This window comes from Lissotriton helveticus, chromosome 8 (genome assembly GCF_964261635.1).
Source record: "Lissotriton helveticus chromosome 8, aLisHel1.1, whole genome shotgun sequence".
NCBI lineage: Eukaryota > Metazoa > Chordata > Amphibia > Caudata > Salamandridae > Lissotriton > Lissotriton helveticus.
Genome location: NC_136069.1, coordinates 142,270,184 through 142,291,396, shown reverse-complemented (window position 1 = coordinate 142,291,396; position 21,213 = coordinate 142,270,184). Strand labels below are relative to the sequence as shown.

Genomic DNA, 21,213 nt, shown 5'->3' with positions numbered 1-21,213 from the left:
TCTGGTTGGTATCCATACCCTCCCTGAGGTTGTCGAGGACCGAGAGTATAACGGACTCAGTAGAGTGTGCGGGGTGGAAACCAGCCTATCGGGGGCTAAGACTCCATGCTCCTCCACAAAAGTGCTCAAAGACCTGGTGACATGTCGTTCGAGCACTTTGGCCAGAAATGGTAGGAGAGAGATGGGGCGATAGTTGGAGGGGACCGAGGGGTCTGTGCCAGGTTTCTTCAGAATGGGGACAATGACTGCTGTCTTCAAGGAGCTGTGAACAACCCCCTGAGTAAGAGAGCTATTGAGGAGGTGGAGAGCTGGGTCCGGACACGAGGTGAAAATGTGACGGAGGATGTGCGCAGGGCAGATGTCTAATGGGGAGCCAGATTTAACAAGAGGAATTATCGAGAACAGGGATTCCTTGGTCAGAGGAGGTAGGGCATTGAGTTGTCCCTTAGGAGGAGGGCACTGAGGGTCAACAAAAGAAGGGGAAGGTTGAGTGTGGGGTAACCAACATGTTTTCCACACCCTATCACCCTAACCAAGAACCTCAAAGGCATGATTAAGGGCATATCTGATCCAGTGAGGTGGAAGTGGGACGCCCTCTTACCATGCCTGCTTTTTACTTACAGTGAGGTGCCACCTCTATGGTCACCCTATCAGCGGACCTCTTAGTCTGGTAAAGAAGGAGGGGAAGCAAGCTCTCAGAAACCGGATGCAGAAGTTATGGTAAAAGGACACTGAAAACATAGAAGCCAGCCAGGAACTAGTAAACCTCTGGCACAATCAGAAGGCCACTGTGGTAGATTTTCAGCCTGGCCAGAAAGTGTGGATAATGGAGCCAGTGGAGTCCAGGGCCCTTGAAGACCGTTGGTCAGAGCCTTATGAAATGAAGTAGAGAGAGTGGGAGGTCACCTACCTAGTGGAAATCATGACCCCCAGAAACCCCTTAAGGGTATTCCATGTAAATCGCCTCAAACCCCAGTATGAGTGGTCTGAAGGCACCATGCTTCTGGTGATAGGATGGGATGGAAAAGGAGATTGAAACTCTCCTCAACCTCCTATCCTCCAAGGAGCAAGATGGATCAGTAGAGGGTGGCATCCTCTCCCCTACTCTAACCCCAGAGCAACAGAAAGACTGTCACCAGTTGTTGGAGCAGTTTGCCTCTCTGTTCTCCCTCACCACTGGGCTCTCATACTTGTGTGCCAATGACATAGATATTGGAGACAGTATACCTATGATAAATACAATTTGCAGGTTGTCAGATAAGGTGAGGGCTAGCATTAAGGAGAAAGTCTCCAAAATGATTGCATTAGCGGTTACTGAGCACTCTAGTAGACCCTGGACCAGCCCAGTAGTGCTGGTACCCAAAGGAGCCTAATTGGACACCGCCCCAAAAACTCAAGTTCTGTGTAGATTGCAGGGGCCTCAACTCAGACATCAAGACTGATGCTCTCCCCATTTTCTGAGCTGATGAGCTCATTGACAGGCTGGGAGCTTTCAAGTTCCTAAGTACGTATTGTCTTACATCAGCATACTGGCAGATTGCCATGACTAAGGTGGCAAAAGAGAGGCCTGCATTCTGTACCCCAGAGGGCCACTTCCAGTTAAGGGTGATGCCCTTCGGTCTGAAGAATTACCCTGCCCTCTTTTAGAGGTTGGCAAACAGGATCATTGCCAGGATGAAGTCCTTCAGTTCTGCCTACCTGGACCACATAGTTGTCTACAGTAGCAGCTGGAGGACCACCTGTACACCCTTCAGAAGATCCGTCAGGCACTGCAACAGGCAGGCTTGATTACTAAGGCCAGTAACTGCCAGATAGGGTCGGTAACTGTTGTGTATCAGGGCCACCTGGAGGGCGGGGGCAAGGTGCAGCCCCTCTAGGCCAAGATTTAGACTATTGAGACCCATTTTCGCCACTTATCTACTATAGATAAACATATTTTAATTTGTGTCTTCATTTGTTTATGTATAATATCTTTTTTTTTTTAAAACAATGTGTTGTGTGAAATTTTAACTTTTAAGATTGTGTTATGCTAATGATTTGCTAACTTTGTAACTGCTTAATAAAAAATTCAAGTCGTATAGTCAGCCTTAGCCAATTATTCATTTATTTTATTATTACTGTGTTCCAGACATTAGTTGCCTAGGTTGTTGCCTTTCAAATGTATCAATTTCCCTGACCTAGGAATTATAAGATCCACATACTCAGGGGGTCCTTGCTAAATACACGTCAAGATTTAGACTATCCTGGCCTGGGACACAATCCCAAATCTCAGACTGAAGTGGGGGTCTTCCTGGACCTCACTGGATATTATAGATGATGTGCCAAGGCGTTTAGCACCGTTGTTGCCCCCATGACTGAGAGGTCTTTCAAGAAGTAGGCCAAGAAGGTGATCTAAACAGAGGACTGCCAGATATCTGTTGACACCCTCAAGGAGTCCATGTGTACACCACATGTCCTCAAGGCCCTAGACTTCTCCCAGAATTATATACTGCAGGCTGATGCTTCAGAGCGTGGCACATGGGCTGTACTGTCACAGTTAAATGAGGAGGGCCTTGATCCACTTTTAGCCTTCATCAGAAGGAGGTTACTTCCCAGGGAACAGAGGTAGGAGTGCTATTGAGAGAATAGGTATTGATGTGCTCTGGGCACTGAAGAAGCCAAGACATATCTATATGGAACTCACTTCCGAGTTCAGACTGACCATAGGCCCTTCGGATTCTCGTATGCAAATGAGCGGTGAGAATCCCAAAATTGTTGAGGTAGTCCATCTCCCTACAGGAAATGCACCTCATGGTGGAACACCGCTCTGTGTCAAACAACTCCAATGCTGATGGTCTGCCTGGATTCTTCTGCCTTAGTGGAGAGAACTACTAGGAGGTTGGGTATTTCTCTCCGGATGTATGACATTACAACGCATGCTTTTACAACGCGGTATTTACAACGAATACCTTTACAACGCATAGTGCTTTGGGGCGCTGGATAGTGAATAGTTTAATTTACTATTCCAACTCCAGTCCCCGGGGATAGTAGGGAAGGTGTTGGATAGTAAATTAAATCTATTCCCTATCCTAAAAGGCATTGCGTGGTAAAAGTTGCGTTGTAAAGGATGTTTCCCTTTCTCTCCACATTCAGCTGGAGGGGAGGGAGTCAACCTGTCAGCCGTAGGGTGGTCTACTCCCAAAATGGTTGCCTTTTCCCCTCCTGTTTTGCTAAATGTGTTTTTGTTGGCCATAACAATCTGTGCACTTTACCACTGCTAACCAGCAATAAATTGCTTGTACTTACAACCTAACACATTGTACAATTGGCTTACACCTGACTGTCATATTTAATTTACCAAAAGTCCCTAGTCAAGTAGCATACAATATACCCAGGGCTGGGACATGTATTACTACTAGTAGGCCTGCAGCACTTTTTGAGCCACCCACTTAAGTAGCCCCTTAAAACATGTCTTGGTTTGGAGGGTGGGACCGCATGGGGATTTCGACCCTCGGGGATGTGTTACGAGGTACCACAATGAAGTCATTCCAACAACTACAAACTGACTTTGATTTGCACAAGTCTACACATTTCTCCAACTCCGACATGCACGTAACTCTCAGATCCGTACATTAGAGATCCTCCCCGAGTTTCAGCCTTGATCATTATTATTATTATTATTATCATAGATTTGTAGAGAGCATGGCTGCCCTAGGGCTTCCCAGCGATGAGCAGTCAGGTACTGAGTATGAACAGGTTAAACCTTAAAGATATTGTGTAAACAGCCAGGTTTTGATCTTTTTACGGAACTCTAGTTCTCCATCTATCCGCCTGTATTCCAGTGGTAAAGAGTTCCATAGTTTAGAGCCTAGAGGGCCGATTGCTTATGGGGGATCTTGGTCTTCGCAAGATCAAACAAATATACCACATATTGATGACACATTCGCCTACCACTCTCGACAAGACACAACTTGCATGGCAGGCTGACGTGCCAGAACAGACAGATGACGACTGGGCCGAAGCCATCGCTAGCCCAAGGGGCGCGGAGGTCTCTGTGCGGTATCGGCTCTTTCAGTTCAAGTATCTACACTGCGCATATTTTACAAGGGTTCGACTCTGGCGGATCGGTGTTAACCAGTCCCCCACATGTCTGAGGTGGGCAGGAAGGAGGGGTCATTTCTGCACACAGTCTGGAGCTGCTCGGCGTTACTGCCCTTTTGGCGTAGAATGAGGTCATGACTCAATGAGGTGCTGTCGTGGGACATCCCACTTGATCCACAACTCTTCCTGTTAAACTCGACCGATGACATCGGGGGGAAATGGTACAAACAGCACTTATTGTTTCTGGCTCTTACCATAGCCAAGAGGGACATAGCGCAATTGTGGAAGGCGACATCTCCGCCAACTCGGGGTAAATGGAAAACTGAGTTAGACAAATGTATGGTGTCTCAGATTGCTGTTTATGATACCCGGGCATGCCCTGGAAAACACCGCAAGATATGGACTCGGTGGGCGGACTACCGAGGAATTGACCTTCCCCCTCTGCCTGATGTAGACGCTTGAAGATGCCCCTGCTTCCTGATGTTCATTATTCCCAATGTATGTCTTAAGAAAGTAGTGCTGCCCTGTTTCATTATGTACAATGCGACTGACACACCATATGCACAGATGTGGAGGTCGGAAACTGTCTGTATGCTGTTTGTTCTATTTCACCTGCATGTTTGGCGGGTGTTGTTATATGCCAGAAATGTGGTTGTTAGAGCAAAATATCCTCTTGCTTTTCCATGTCTATGCAGGGCCATTGCCCCTACATATTGCAAAATAACCAAATAAAATGTGTTGCTTAAAAAAAAAAAATACATGTCTCAGGCCTGCCATTGCAGCCTGTGTGCAGTTTTAAACTTCAAGATCGATTTGGCAGAAAAAAAAAAAAACATTTGCGATGCCTAAAACTCCTTTCTTAATACACATACCTCACCCCCAGAGTAGGCCCTAAACAGCCCATGGGGCTAGGTGCACTGTATTTAAAAGGTTGGACATGTACTTTTAAGTTTTACATGTCCTGATAGTGGAAAACTCTCAAACTTGTTTTTTACTACTGTGAGGCCTACCACTCCCATAAGATCACTTTGGGCTGCTTTATTACATTTAATAAGTGATATCCTTTGTTTAGGAACAGCTAGAAATATCATGCTTGCTGTCTAAAGAATAGTAATTTAAAATCCTCTTTAATGACAAAGTCAGATTTGCAGTCACAACTCTGAAAATACCACGTTTAGAAAGTATTTGAGGGCGCCCAGCATTTGCTAGAAGAAACATACACATGTAAAAATTGTGGAAAAGAATAGGAAGACCTGGATCTCTTTGACTCTATAGTTTCTTAAAGATTGTATGGGTGTCCCAATCACGAGAGGGTCCTGCGGCAACCGCCGGATCATACAGCTGTGGTGTTAAAATAAAATATATACTCACTAGAGTATGGATTAATTGAAATTTCACCATATAAGGGATGTCCCAATTATATGTATATGTGCAGTTTGGTCACATAAAAAGTACAATATATGCATAAGAAAAAAGCATAATATATATGTTGAACACGTATTCATGTTGTTATTGTTGAATAACTTGTAATTACTTAGTAATTGTCATTCATTTGAAAGTCAAGGTCTTTAAACTTGAGTTCTGTCATTTATATGTCTGTAGAGTATTGTCCTGTATTTCTGCGTCAATGTAATATTTGAGGAGCAGTCCGCAGAGAACAATATATTTTATGTGGTCCAGAGTGTTACGTTTCTTTAAAGTTTTGTGTCAGTTGTATGTCTTTAAGTACGTATTTAATGAGGCCCTTAATGCAAGAAAGTGTAGTACACTACAGGGAGGTTTCCTATACAAATGAAAGATAGAATAAACATTTCCAATAAACGTTGGAATCAAGAGGTGTGGAATTAGAACGTAGCCTACTCAGCTACTCAGAACAATTGCTGTATCTATGGTGTGAGAGGTTCTCTTTGTCTGTTTTATTGTAAATGATACCGCCCCTCATTACCTGACCAGAATGGCTCTCCCTCTTGACATTGACTTTTAACAAGTTTGCATTTTCTTATCTAGCCATTACATGCCTGCAGGCTGTTTTCGGGGTCACATGAATAGGTGTAGTAGGCAATTGGCCTTAGTGTAACCCTCCCACGCAGCTACACAATGGGAGACTGAGTTATGGCAGGATGGGTCATCCTGGAAGGATGGGGGATGGTGGACCTGTGCATATTACCACTTTCACTTCAAAGCAACTGCTTCAGCTCACACACAAAGAACTTCACATATGCCTTTTATGACTCCTGATACCTTCGGACCAGGGCAGGGTGGTAAGAAATTCCAGATACTTCTGAGAGGGGGGAGGGGGATACTCCAGAAATGTCTTCCACTACAAAGCTAGCACCAGGTGTAAAATTAGGACCCTTAGGCCCACTCTGGAGTGCACTCTTGGACCTGTGACTATTACAGAACAAGGACTCCCCTGCTGCTGGAGGCCTGTCCAGATGTCTGAAAAGGAGCACTGTACCTGCTCCCTTAATCTCAGGCTAGCCTGGAGTGACTCCAAGGGTCAGTTGAATGATCTCCTTTTGAGAGCTACAGGTACACAACAAGCTCCAGAGGCATCCCTGCAACTGCCCACCTGACTTGCTGAAACTGGACCTGCAACTGAACTGTCCGAGCCCTGTTGGTCTATGCAAGAGTGAGTCGGTTCTTCCTAAGAAAGAGGTGCCTCCCCAGGCTCTGGACCCTGGTTGTCATCAGAGTGCACTCCTTTGACTACAAAGACAAAATCTTGACATTTTAGGCTCTCCACAACCGCAAACGGGCTTATTTGTGCCAAGATCTTGACATCCACCAAAGTGAAGCTCCGGTGAACATGACTCTTTGTGCAACAGCAACTGCCAGCGGCAACGCAAGATCTTCACTTCACGCAACAGTGACAATAGCCCGTGGTGATCACCAACGCGAAGCCCCAACCGTTCATGATGTCAGACGGAATCTTTACGATTCAGCAATGAATGTCTGGGATGCCTGGCATGCACTTCATGCTACAGCAAAGACCATCCGCAACGTTCTAATCGCGGCCGCCACCACCATTTGCTGGGCTCTTCGCGCCGGACTTTGAGAAAGTAACTATTTCAGTGGGACTAGCCTGGTCCCCATATCCAGCACATGCTCCATCGCAGTCAGACTGAACTTGTGCCTTTACCCCTGTCAAGCACAATCAGATACCAGGAGTGGCGCTTTGTGCTTTTAGGTAATATACTTCCCAAAATCTTTGAAATTACATATTTCCAGTTCTACTGACTAGAATTTTCTCATTTTAGTGTCAAATAATTTATCAAAATGTTCTCTATTTTTCTAAATTGATGTGAAAGTTTTCTTGTGTTGTGTTTTCACTTTATTTCGGTCTGAGTGCTTCATCAACACTTTACACATTGGCTCTAAGGGACTGATTTAGATCTTGGTGGACAGGTTACTCCGTCACAACAGTGACAGATATCCCATCCGCCCTATCGGATTTATATTTCGGGGGACAGGATATCCGTCACCTTTGTGAAAGAGTAACCCGTCCGCAAAGTTCTAAATCAGGCCCTAAATTAAGCCTGTCTGCTTTTATGCCAGGCTATCAGAGTGTTAGGCACAGGTTAATTTAGTGACTTCTGCGGTTCACCCTGAGGAGGATTTTGGTTGTTGATTAAAAAAAGGCACACACCTCCCTCCTCCACCAATAACCCAATTTCACCCAAGTGCCATGTCATTTTCGCGTTAAATTATTATTGTTTTTTAACAGTATGAAATTAAGAAAATGTGCCTTTGCAACTTTAGAATTTGCAGTCTGTGACCCCTTCTTGAGATGTGTTTTATGTTATATCATCAAGATTGTAAAAGTTTTGATTTCTCCCGCGGAATAAAAATAAATAAGTGTAGTCCACAAGTGCAGCCCATGGTTATATGATCTTTCTATTGGTGTGGCTAAAAAATACATGAAAGGATGTTGGGTCATTCAGGCAGAATAATGCTAGTCTAATATAAGTCTGGCAAGTCCAGTTTTATGCTTACAAATTCTGACATTTAAAATGGTTATGTAGTAAATTTACTTTCACACCCTTCTCATCTTCCACAAAACCTAATTGCGGATGAACAGGTGCCAATCTGTGGACGATTCCAATAGAACAATTTCATTTAGGCATTATAAGGCAAACGGTTCCATCACCTTCCATTAAAAGAATCAAAATATATTTTTAATGATTTCCTGCTTAACATTTTATTCACATAGACTAACGGTACGAAAGGGGGCATTCTACACCACAGTGTTAGAAAACAGCTGAACTGTGACATTAGTTTTCGACCTTAACAAGCGTGTAATTATGAAATTACATTTATACATTAATCCCATGTTTTAATGATCTGCCCCTAGCAAGACCAAGTAAGGTAGAGGTTCACAGCCCCGGCCTTGTGGGCCACGAATCAGCCAGTTACTCAGACTATACTCTTAATATGCAAATACCGCTAATTTATCTACAGTAGGGAAGGTGTTGGACTTTAAGCCCAACACCATTCCGCCAATGTACTTCCCTAAAAGCAAGTCGTTGTTAGGTCTTACGTGCTGAGCGAATGCGTGCTAATGCTGCATTCGTTCTTTTGCCGGCGCTGTGTTGGCACAGCGTGATTCCGCTTTATGCCAAGCAATATGGTCTCATACGCATTCGCATAGTTTCTAGTTCACGGTTGTACACATCTCAAAATAAAATTAAAATTAAAAAAGAAAAGTCTTTTGCAATCCATTACGTTTCTCAAATAGTAGGGTCATACAAGAGACATTCCTAACTGGAATTTGCAATTGAATGTATGAATAGCAAACGGGAAGCTGTAGATTTTGAAAGCAAAGATTTACAGGCTTAAAGGAGATGGGACTCAGTAGCCACAAATTGAAAGGACAAGCTTGTTTTGTGGTATTTATCGTTATTTGAAACTGGTGACGGTTTTTACAGGTTAAGATAAAACATGTGGTCACCCATAATAACATTTATAATCTTGCTCATTCTTTAACGGGCATCTCGTTAAAGATGAATGCTGATACACAGGAGGATATGGACTGTTACACTGTATCACACATCAGGGTATAGCCACTTTCAGTAAATTAAACCAAAGAATTTAGTAATATTGATGACAAATTATAAAATAAAATCATCACCTGTTGAGCTAGCACTAAGGTAAATCTTTGTAAGGACAGTAGGCTTTGTTATTCTGTTAAAAAATATTAAATGACTGTACTCTGGCCACATTGATTAAATATTTTCCAACCTGCCTGTTCGAAATATGCACAGGATCCGGAATACGCCCATTTTGAGCAGACAGTCAGTCAGGACTTGAGTCCAGGGGTGCTAGAGAAATCGTTGCCCCTCGTGTTAAATTCCCAAATCACAGAAACTGGGAAGATATCGGGAACGCTGGGTTACTGGGAAATGATGAGTGAGAATGTCAGACAGCTACCCAAGACTCAAGATTTCGAAATGCACTTCCTGTTCATTAAAGACAGAGCATCATTTACTGCGCTATACAGTTATAAATAGTTCTCTTTGCCTTGAAGTGATTTATAATTGTATAGTTTTATTGGCTCTCTGCTTTCGTATAGTATATCACCTCAAAGTTGCACCGTGCGCCCTTATTGTTTTGACCCTTTTGTGTTTCTTAATCCTAACATTAGTACCTACCTAGAGACCCTTTTGTGTCTAGTGGCTGTTTGCCTGTGTTATCTGTCATGCAGTACTTCCAAATGTTGCTATTCGCTGCTCTTCGTCTCCTGGACACCATGATGGCCAATATCTGTTTCTTATGATGCTATCATTAACCCAGGGCGCAGGTAGGTTGTTGGCTCGCCTGTGAGTAATGTCTCCTGATGTCTAGTTTAAGTAGTATCTGCTTATTATCCTGAACCTCTTTATCCTACTTGGCATTTGCTCCATACATCCCCTCAGAACAACTTAATGCATTCATCAACAAATAAATGCTATTCCACTCCATATTTTAACCACAACCTGCAACAGTAGATGTTTTCCCACTCCCTTTACTGTTTTTTTCTTCTTTCTCTTGTGAGGCATGTGAGTAATCGAAACCCCCAAAGAGATTTGGGGAAAGTACATCTTCGGCAAAAGCTTCACAATTGCCTCAATAAAAAAACACGAATTTAGACATAGAGTTCCTGCATGTATACGAAGGCACAAATGTTGCATCTGGCCTTTTGTAGAAAATGCCTTGCAGCAAACCCCTCTTGTGCACGGTCAAACTCCGTGCACAGGGAGGGTCTTTAACCACAGTGTGTCAGCTCCAGCTACGGTCGCCAACTCAACCTGCGTGTGGCTGGATCAGTGAGCTGAGGGGGTGGCTGCCAGTGGTGGTTTGGGTGCAGCGCTTCATTATAGTAGATCAAGCCCGGAAGACAACCTTCGTTGCCTTTGTTTCTAACATACGCTTTGCTAACATGTTAAAAAAAACGACTTCGAAATCTAATGAAAAGATAGACTGAAATAAACTAAAAACCACTTAAATTTGCCATAGGTAAGTGGGTTAATACATTTACCATAACACATCCCATCATACACTGATTATCACCACATATATGACATCACTTATAATTGGCCATGCCCTGCCAGGTGCCTGTGGGACCAAACTCCAAGCACAGTGGGCTTTGGTCACATGGCCAAGGCCAGAACCTGTGTCCTAACTTCCATGTGTGCCACACCTCTATGCATCACTTTGGGGGAGCACAGCAGGGATTTGCTGAAAGGCCTATCTTATGGCCTGTCTCTGTGCCCAACCTAACACTGTTGCCCAACCAGAGCTGGGAACAGACTTTGGCAGTAAGAGATAGGGGTTTGCCAAGCCCGGTGGGGCATCTGTGAGGCCAAAGACCATGCACAGCGGTGTTTAGTCTCCAGCCTGCCGGCCAGGTCCTCTGTCAAATTCTCCATGGACAGCAAACACCCTTGTTCATTGCCTTTGTCCAAGCAGCGTTTGGTCTGGCAGTAGGGCTTCGCCTGTTGCCAGGCTTTGTATTTTTTATATTTTTAAGAGTTTGCAAAAACTATTTTGGGGTTCGCAACAGGTGCAAAAGCTCCTTTGTTAAATGTGGGGGCAACATATCTTTTTTTTAAATTTAGGTCTAAGGATAGAATCTGAACTTTGAGGACTGTCCGCAAACTACCATTCCTGATACCTACACTTTTAACCCTTTCAAGCCCAGCAAAACATTTAATAATGCAAATTTCTCGAGGCAAGCCCAGGCACTTCATTGAGTAAACTTCTAGTTTGAGGCCATGTTTGCTGTAATTCGGTTCAGATGTGTTTCTGTATAGGAGAGCAAAGATTACTATAGAAGTTAAAATGTGAAACACACGTTTTTTTTCTGTTACCATTACGTGGTAACACTTTGACAGAGCAGCATACAACTCAAAATAGCAAGAGTAAGTTAAACATGGTAAATGTCTGCGAAATGTTGTGCGTGCAGGTAAAACTAATAATATAATATAATAATTTAAACCCACTCTAGCCCCACTCCAACTGTTGAATCCCCATGAAACCTGTGATTCCTCCACTGGGTTTAAAATGCTATCTGACTTTCACATTTTCTGCACATTTCATGCAGATTCATTAAGGAGCACCAAAAATATTAGCATCTGAAAAGTGTTCACCTTTTAAGGTTCTCCTGCCTTGATGGATCTGCATGATACTCGCCATACCCACAGAAGACTGTGCATGCTTAATATCTGCACAACTTCATGTTGATTCATCAAATGATTCTATGAACATTTGGTGAACGGTGCATACGTTATTAAGAAAGCAAAAAATGCCTTTCCAATGGAAAGTATGATGTAATTATAACGAATGGATGACGGTATTCCGCATGCGTTTAGGACGCATGCATTCCAAACGCCGTCTTTTGAACGAACGGGTCTTTTGGATTCATTTGTTCAGTACTCAAGTCGTTTTAACGGCTTGCCTTTAGGGAGGTGCTGGATGTTGGAATAGTTTAATTTACTATTTCAACTCCAGTCCGCCAATGTGCCTCCCTAAAAGCAAGTTGTTGTTAAGACTTACATGCTGAACGAATGCGTGCTAATGCCATATTCGTTCTTTTGCCGGCGCTGTGTTGGCACAGCATGATTCCGCCTTGTCCGAAAGGACGTTTCTTAACTATAACTACACAAAGGCTATTTAAAAAAAACTTATATATATATATATTCACTCAAAAAACTATAAGTTTTAGTGGTGTTATAGTTAGCTGGACATGTTACTCATACAAAACCATTGAAATTGCTCCTATATAGTTAGTTGTACTAACTATATTTCGCGCACCCGCAATCCACTGCTGATGATGTCACATATTAGATCATTCATGACATGGTCAGTGACATCACTGATGACATCTCAAATGACATCACTGATGACATCACTGATGACATCATCCAGTGAATGTGGTTTGCTTCGTTATTTAAATATGCATTATATATATAGCAATTTGCATTGAAGAATACGTGGATATATATAAATAAATATTTGGATGGAGGATTTAGTAGCAGTGCAATTGACTGTTTACTTGACCAATTTATAATGTCTCACTAAATATAGTGGATAGTGACTAAACTGTGTGAATATCTGTATCACTTTGTCAGTTGTTGTGTAAACTGATTCTACAGTTGGTTACTAGCTATGTGAAAGTCTATATTAGTTATTGATTAGTTAACTGAGTATTTGTATGGGAGTGTGAAAGTGTGTGTGGTTTGGTGGGGGGTGTGTGACTGTCCAAAGATGTGTGAATAGTTGATTCAGTAGATATATGAAGTTAAAACTACATGTTCTAACAGTTGTTTGGGTGAGTGAATATCTTTATGGGTGTGGTGATGAGCAAATATATTTCTCAATGGTACAGGTCCAACAAACTAGAAAAATAAAAGGCAGTGTATGTGTCAGTTGTTGTATATAAATAAGTATACATAGGACACAATGATTGTGTGAGTGACTGTATGGATAACTGTATACTTGTAATAATTATTTTATAATTCACTAAGTATGACTTACTATCTAAATGAATAGAAGAAGTGGTGTTTGTATAAGTGTTTTGCTAAGTAAATATGTAAGTATGATCCATTGTTTGCATAAGTGAGTAGGATGACTTCATATGTGAATAGGATGCGTGCTGTTGTTTAATGTCGATATAGATGTATAAGTATTTTTGATAGTGTTCTATTGTTCATTGACAGCATGTATGAGTGAATCCATAGGTAAGTGATCAGATGTGTGTATACATCTATGAATCACTGAGTGGATTTTTAGATACTTGTATTGCTGTGACAATGGATTTAAATATGATACTCTGTATTTTACAAAGAGTGATGAAAAATTGTAATAGTGTATGAAAAGGTGTATGTGATTGTCACGTGGATGATGTCATCAGTGATGTCATCAGTGATGTCATTTGAGATGTCATCAGTGATGTCACTGACCATGTCATGAATGATCTAATATGTGACATCATCAGCAGTGGATTGCGGGTGCGCGAAATATAGGTAGTACAACTAACTATATAGGAGCAATTTCAATGGTTTTGTATGAGTAAAATGTCCAGGTAACTATAACACCACTAAAACTTATAGTTTTTTGAGTGAATTTCAAAGGTTTTTTAAAAGCTAATTCCTAACTATATAACTCCTGAAACCTATGGTTTTTTCAGTGAATTTCAAAGGTTTTTTAAATGCTAATTCCTAACTATATAAGGCCTGAAACCTATGGTTTTTTCAGTGAATTTGCAAGGTTTTTTAAATGCTAATTCCTAACTATATAAGGCCTGAAACCTATGGTTTTTTCAGTGAATTTCAAAGGTTTTTTTAAATGCTAATTCCTAACTATATAAGGCCTGAAACCTATGGTTTTTTCAGTGAATTTCAAAGGTTTTGTAAATGCTAATTCCTAACTATATAAGGCCTGAAACCTATGGTTTTTTAAGTGAATTCGCAAGGTTTTTTAAATGCTAATTCCTAACTATATAAGGCCTGAAACCTATGGTTTTTTCATTGAACTCGCAAGGTTTTTTAAATGCTAATTCTATTAGCGGATAACGTTTTTATATATTAAAACGTTTTTTAAATCTCAAATGCCTGCTTTGCTAACAGAGTTTTTAAGCACAGGCTCTTTTGTCTCTGGTGGCCATCTTGGGAGACTGCATATCAGAATTTTTTTAATGAAATATAAGAGGATTTGATAAGTCACTCAAAATGTGCCCTAATTTTTCTTTCTTCAGCACTAATCATAATTTCTATGGCAAAATGAACCCCCTCATTTTGTTCCTTTGCAAATTAAATGTTTTAAGTGTTAACACTTTATTCCAATCAAGATGACTTCAGGTGTGCCATACTTTTGTCATAAGTAAGACTGTTAGCGCTCTAGTTGTTCTTTAGAACACTCTGGGACATTCTGTCATTGGGCTATAGTTGGGCTACATCTGGCTGATATTTGGGCTACATTTGTTTTTTTTTGTCTCTGGTGGCCATCTTTGGGCTATATTGGGCTACATTGGGCTACATTGGGCTACATTTGGGCTCTAACATATATATAGCCCAATATATATTTTTTCAAAGTTAATTTTCGTAAAAACCACTGGAGCATATATCTTGAGACATAGCAAAGGCACATCGGGGTACCAGTCCCTACAATTTTGCCAAGTTTGGTGGAAATCCATTCAGCCGTTCGGGCTAAAAGTGAGTCCAACCGCCCTATGGAAATTAACATGGGGAAAACACGTTTTGGGACCCCCCTTTTATCTCGGCCTCCGCTTGACGGATCCCCCCGAAACTTTCAGGGAAGGAGCGGAGGCCAGCGAGGCAAAGTTAAGGAAAATTACAGGCAGATCCCTCATTCAGCGCCAAAGTTATTCCCAATAGAATGTTGCGGATTTCCTATGGAAAACGATCCTAACTATAACTACCTACTGGCGACCGCCAGTAGGTAATATATATATATATGTATATATTGCCGCTTCGCTTTCTGTACCTTTGGAATTAATCCTCCAGAAAAAAGCACTCTCGGGGGTCGTTTGGGTCGTTTATTCACCAACAAACACACACGATAGCAAACAGACGCGTTTCGGTAAAGACCTTCATCTATGTTTACCAAAGCGCCGTTCTAGACACAAATTTAAATCAATGATACATCATCAAAATCAACAATGGACCAAAATCGATCACAAAAGTCTTCATTGAGTGAGCGCCATGTTAGAGTATCTAAATTCATAACACTAAGAAAAACATTAAATCAGTCAATGGTAAGACATAAATAATTGGTCATTACTAAATAATCAAGTCCTTAGATGGGCAAGCTACTCGGGCGCTCAAGAAGGTATATAATCTATATACACGATCTATACAGTATTCCATATACAGTTAACAATTCCACCCTGGATGGGCAATCAATGGTCCATTTAATCAAAAACATGTGTCTAAACAAAGGCCTCATATATATATATCTATGTGGCAGAATAGACGAAAAGAAAAATATAGGGAAATAAGTATATAGAGAGCAAGAGAAATAAAGAGATACCAAAGAAGGATACAGATAGAGGAGGATTACATGAGAGGAGAGACAGAGTACAAAAAGCACTCTCTACGTGTATATACATTATCTGTGGGCTTGTGTCGGTGACTGCATAGGTGAGTGAGTATGTGTTAATATCTGTATAAATAAATGAGTGTGTGTGTATAACTGTATAGGTGAGTACATGGCTATGTGATTGACTGTAGGTAAGTGAGTAGATGTGTGAGAAGCTCTATGAGTGACTGACTCTGAGTGGCTGTATGGGTGTATGAGTGGATGTATCAGTGGCTGTATTAGTGAGTGAGTTGGTGTATGTGTGGCTGCATGGCTGACTGAGTGTGTGTGTGTGTAGTCCTATGAATCAGTGAGTGAGTGTGTAAGTTCGGATATGGGTGTGTCAATGGGTGTGTACATGCTATTTTTTTCCCTTTTATATTTTCTGCACATTTCTCACGGCACAATTTTCGAATTCTTCCTGTCCCAGTTGCAATTTTTGTGACCATAAAAAAATAACAATTTTGTTTTTACAACTTTAGAAAACCACCACAAAAAAAACATTAAATAACAAAACAGAAAGTCATGCCACCGAGAAAATCAAGGAATGTCATTGGATAATACACTTCTCAACTGAAACAATAAGAACATTCTTTAAGATGAGTTCATAGTGGGAAGATTTGCACAATGCACACTATGTCATAAGACATTGTTACGGGGTACAAATAAAAAATATTCTTGCAGGATTAGGTCCATGCTTTACCATCTAAAAACATACCGAAGCAATAGTGTAAAAACACCAAGAAAGCAACGCAAGGCTGAAGGACCCTTAACTTCAATAGCAGCCACACCTACACTGGGGCAGAGAGTCCATTCAGAGGTCCAATCTCAGCTTCAAGATTTGGCTCCACACTTTTCCCGGGTGGCATCCTACTGCATGGATTGTGGAGCTGGAGTGAGTGATGGAGAGCAGTCCATAACAGCCCTTCGCAATGCTGCAAAGAATCATAAAGTTGTTTTTTTATTTGTGTCCCTTTATAGTTTTTCTAAATGAGCAGGCATTTTATTATCTTACAAGATACTGGAGGAAAAAAGCTTTTAAAATTAACAGGACGCTCTATCATACTCAGATCAAACTAGCCCAAAAAGAGTACTACTCCAACAAAGTACAGGAGGCGAAACTAGACCAAAAAGTCATCTTCTCAGTTATAAAGTCCTTTACCAACCCTAAACCACTACAGAGAGAAATACCGCCTTCCCAGAGTTTATGTGACCAAATATCAGTCTTCTTTGAAGAAAAAGTTCAGAATATTCAAAAGGACTTTAGAATGGTTTCCGTCCAACCAGGACAGCGCCCTGGATCATGACCCTGCTAACATTGATCATTTTATCCAAATCTTTGAACCAGTGTCACTGGAGAAAACTCATGATGCCATTACGGCATGCAAATCAGGTTCTCCTTTGGATGCCTGTCCTCCCATGATTCTCCACCAAATCATAGAAACGGTCAACCCAATAATAAATCAGATAGTTAATTCCTCACTAAGTTCAGGTACAGTGCCAGATGAATGGAAGCTAGCATTGAAACCACTGAAAAAGAAGCAAAACATCGGTGCTCCCGAATCTCTGCCCTACACATCACTGCTTCCACTATTGGTCAAAATTACAGAACAATGAGTTCACAAAGAACTAAACAAATTTATTGAGGCCGCTAACATCCTTCACCCTCAGCAATCTGGTTTTTACCCCAAGCACAGAATCTGCAGTCCTGGAAATAACGGACGCTTTAAATATTATAGCAGACAAAGGTAGGAAGGCGGTTCCGATCCTACTCGATCTGTAGGCCGCGTTTGATACTATCTCACACAGTATTCTCCTGGTGAGGCTAAAATTTAGCGGCATCTCGGGCACTGCACTTGAACGGATAAAATCCTTTCTCACTAATCGCAGACAAGCTGTGACTCTCTGAACATTCTTCTCTGTTGAACGCACCATTACAACAGGAGTGCCACAGAGCTCGTCGCTGAGCCCGTTGTTATTCAACATTTATATGACCCTACTCATCTTCTTGATAGCATCTTTTGGGATCGAAGTTACGTCCTACGCATATGATACCCAAATGATTTCATCTTTGGACAACTCCACCAACGTTAAACTTAACTTCAAAAGGTGCCTATCCAAGGTCAACCCAAGGATGTAGGACAACGACCTCAGACGCAACACCGATAAAACTGAGATCCTACTAATAGGAAAAGGTGTCTCATTCCGGCCTTGTGAGTGGTGGCCGGAGGGGGTGACTGCTCCGCCTGATACGCTGAAGGTAGCCAAAAACCTGGGAGTGCAGTTCAATACTGCACTCACCATCCTACCACACGCAATGAAAGTAACAGGGACCTGCTTTAGCCTCATCAAATCCTTGAAAAAAATCTTTGATTTTATTCCACTCACCGCAAGGAAATCAGTGGCGGTTGCCTTGATCCTCTCGCACCTGGATTACTGCAATAGCCTCCTGGCAGGAGCCAACAAACTAACACTAAAAAAGACTCCAAGTGGTTTAACATGTTGCAGTGTGTCTAGTACTCAAATTACCACATAGGACTTCCACATCGGCATCCTTAAAAACTTTTCATTGGCTCCCACTGCATAAGATAATACTTTTAAAGATTCTACTAATCACCTTTAAAGCCTCACTTAAACTGGGACCAAAGTACCTCTCAGCGAGGTTCGCTCCTTACATCACAACCAGGACCCGTAGGTCCTCGTCAGCTAACCTCCTCAAACCACCCAGTTTTAGATGCAAAACAAAAGGAGGAAAAACAGTGGCCGCCATGGGAACTAAAGCCTGGCATCTGTTGCCAATTCATCTGAGACTGCTAAAAATAGAAACACAATTTAGGAAGGAACTGAAAACTTGGATATTCAGATCCTCAGACGAATTCTGTCTCTCACTCATCTAGGATCTCCTGGGCTCTCTCTCACTTCTCACCTCCAACCAGCGCCAGGATGCTCCTTTCGGAGTGGCAGTCTGCGCTTTATAAATACAGCATTACATTACAAAATGGGTAACTAATATCTATGTATTGTTCATTTTATTATCTTCTAATTTATTGTAACACTACTTGCAAATAACTTGCTCTATAGACAAGTCAAAGTGTTACCCTACATATAAATACACAGCTAACTTTTGCCAGTTATCATTATTTACTTTTTCACTTTTTAAATATAAGTCAACAGTCTGTGTTAAAATTTTCTAATAAGTTCATCGACAACATATACAAACATACTCTGTTTTTTTAGACCACACTGTGTTAAATGTTGTAATCTCTTCTTTGAAACTATCAACTGTGATATATGTGTCCTGTTTTGCAACACCTCTTCCTCCCAACAACTCTTCATTTTCCCTGGAATTCTGCTTAGGACCAAAGAATCAAAACTGCACACCACCATAAACCTTTTTTTACGTCTGCCACAGTACAATGAAAAAGGGTTCTATTAATTTCTCCTAAACATAAAGCGGGTGTTTTCACACAATACAGTATCCTTACTAAAGTGCACATTGTTCAGTGGTGTACAGCTAACATCTTGAATGATGAAAGGTGCTTTGGAATACTTTGTTTGATAAACAAGCTAGTGAGTGTCCCTGCAACTGTGTATGCTTTCTAATCTTGCAAGGATCCAATCCTTGTAAAGTAGTTATTTTCTGTGTTTAACTTAGCCTCGGAAAGATATGTAGAAATTTCCTTAATTTATCAATGGATTGCTGTTGAATACTACAAAAACTACTACAATTCCATTTCTATACAAGCGCCTGACACCGCCTCCCCTGTATCTGTTCTCCAATACCTTGTTCTACATTTGTAGTTACCATCACCTCTTTAGCTATGAGAGTGCCATTCTTCATTATAGAACATCATCCTCTGCAATCAATAGCATGAGCTAATTTATTATCCTGGATATAGCTTTCTTCATTAAAGAAAGACTCTGTACTAGAAGGTTTCTTTCTTCATTAAAGGAAGACTCTGTACTAGAAGTATGTATGCATTCTCCAGTAAAAACTGTACAAAAGTTACTTCTATTCACTAATCTTTTTGTCTCCTCAAGTACAACACCATTCTGTCAAGAGTCTTCATTCTATTTTTTTTCTGGTTTTGTCTCCTCAAGTACAACACTATTTTGTCAAGAGTCTTCATTCTATTTATAATAAAAATATAAACCTTCACCTTCAAAGCAAAGGCCTTATCAACTACTATCTCAACTAATTCTTTCTGTTACACTGCATGTCTCCTTCTTCTAAACTACTTAATATTCCTCAGTAGATTTATAACTACTCTACTTTGAAACATCCTAGAAAATTCCCTTAAACTGCTTCTGTCTCCTGGTTAAGGTGTATACATCTTTGTTAAATTTTTTTATGTTCTTGCTATATAGATTTTGTCCATTGTTATTCTTTCTCATAGTTTGAATTTGAATTTCATTATTTCATAATCTTTGGAAATGTCCACATATATTTTTAAATGAGTATGTCCTCTTAAGTTTAGTTCTTTTTTTTGTTCACTACTTGTTCTTCATTTTGCCCCCTGTTGAGTCTCAGTCCTGCATAGATACTGTACTTGCTTCTGTTCCTTTTCCCTCCAAGCTTTTGTAGGAAATCTGTCTGTAATTATGCAGATATTGTTCCGTAAAAAAACCCTGATATTTTAATTTTTCTTCTAGCCAATGTGCCAGCTACTTTATTACTGGCTTACACATAATACAAAAATAGTTTTTATATTATGTTGCAGTTTTAAATCTACAAATCAGCCTACCGAAATAACTACAAGCACTTACTTCAATGTACCAACCACAAACCAAAACACAACATTTTATACATTACTTTCCTTTTAATATTATAGCACTGCTTCTACAACACAGCTGCACCATATCTCAAATCTCACTTATACACGGTAAGAGACCACTTTATGCCTTTAGTAGTAAATTTAAAATAAACATAGACCAAACTGTAAAAGTACATACAGTGTCTCAATACTGTAAATCTGAAAACACAACATAAGAGCTATTTCTGTGCCTATCTACCACTGTTTCACTGGTAGATTTAGTGTATCAGTACTTTTCTAATTAAATGTGTCAGATTTCTTTTTTGAGAAACACTGTACATACAAATCTGCACATTAATTTGTATCTAATTCTTCCGAGTACATGCAAAGTGTGTGAAAGGTTTCATATATAACTCACCAGATGGTTCTAAAAGAGTAAACATTCCTCACTAAAACTTGTAAATACATGTATTTGTGATTGAGTACAACAATACTTACTCCCTGGATGATTGGATAAGTGCATAGATAATGCCTACGTAATTCCCTCAGAATATACGTTGTCCTGCATGATTCCCTGAGTATGCACAACCTACATCAATGGTCCCATATATGCATAGTTAGTGCCTTTGTTTTTTACATAACTATATTGCTACTATCTGGGTGATTGGATCAACGCATGGGAGTTGCCTGTGTAGTTAAATGAGAACACAATTAGTGCCTACGTGATCGGAAGAGTGCATGTGTAGTGCCTGGGTGATTGAAAGAGTCTAGATATCACACTTGAAATATAATTGCATACATG

At 40.8% G+C, this 21,213-nt stretch overlaps 1 protein-coding gene across 16 annotated transcripts in view; it reads right to left on the bottom strand.

Annotated features, from left to right (window-relative positions):
• The window catches only part of ZBTB20 (zinc finger and BTB domain containing 20), a 2,277,743-nt gene that overhangs the window by 1,057,421 nt on the left and 1,199,109 nt on the right, over positions 1-21,213 (bottom strand). For 3 of the 16 annotated variants that reach the window (XM_078656731.1, XM_078656734.1, XM_078656741.1), the window contains one exon: positions 16,376-16,592. The exons of 10 other annotated variants lie outside the window; for them this stretch is intronic. The gene's annotated coding sequence lies outside the window, so the exon portion shown is untranslated. The remainder of the gene's footprint in view (positions 1-16,375; positions 16,593-21,213) is intronic. 3 more of the 16 variants (XM_078656735.1, XM_078656733.1, XM_078656736.1) reach the window with 1 other exon arrangement.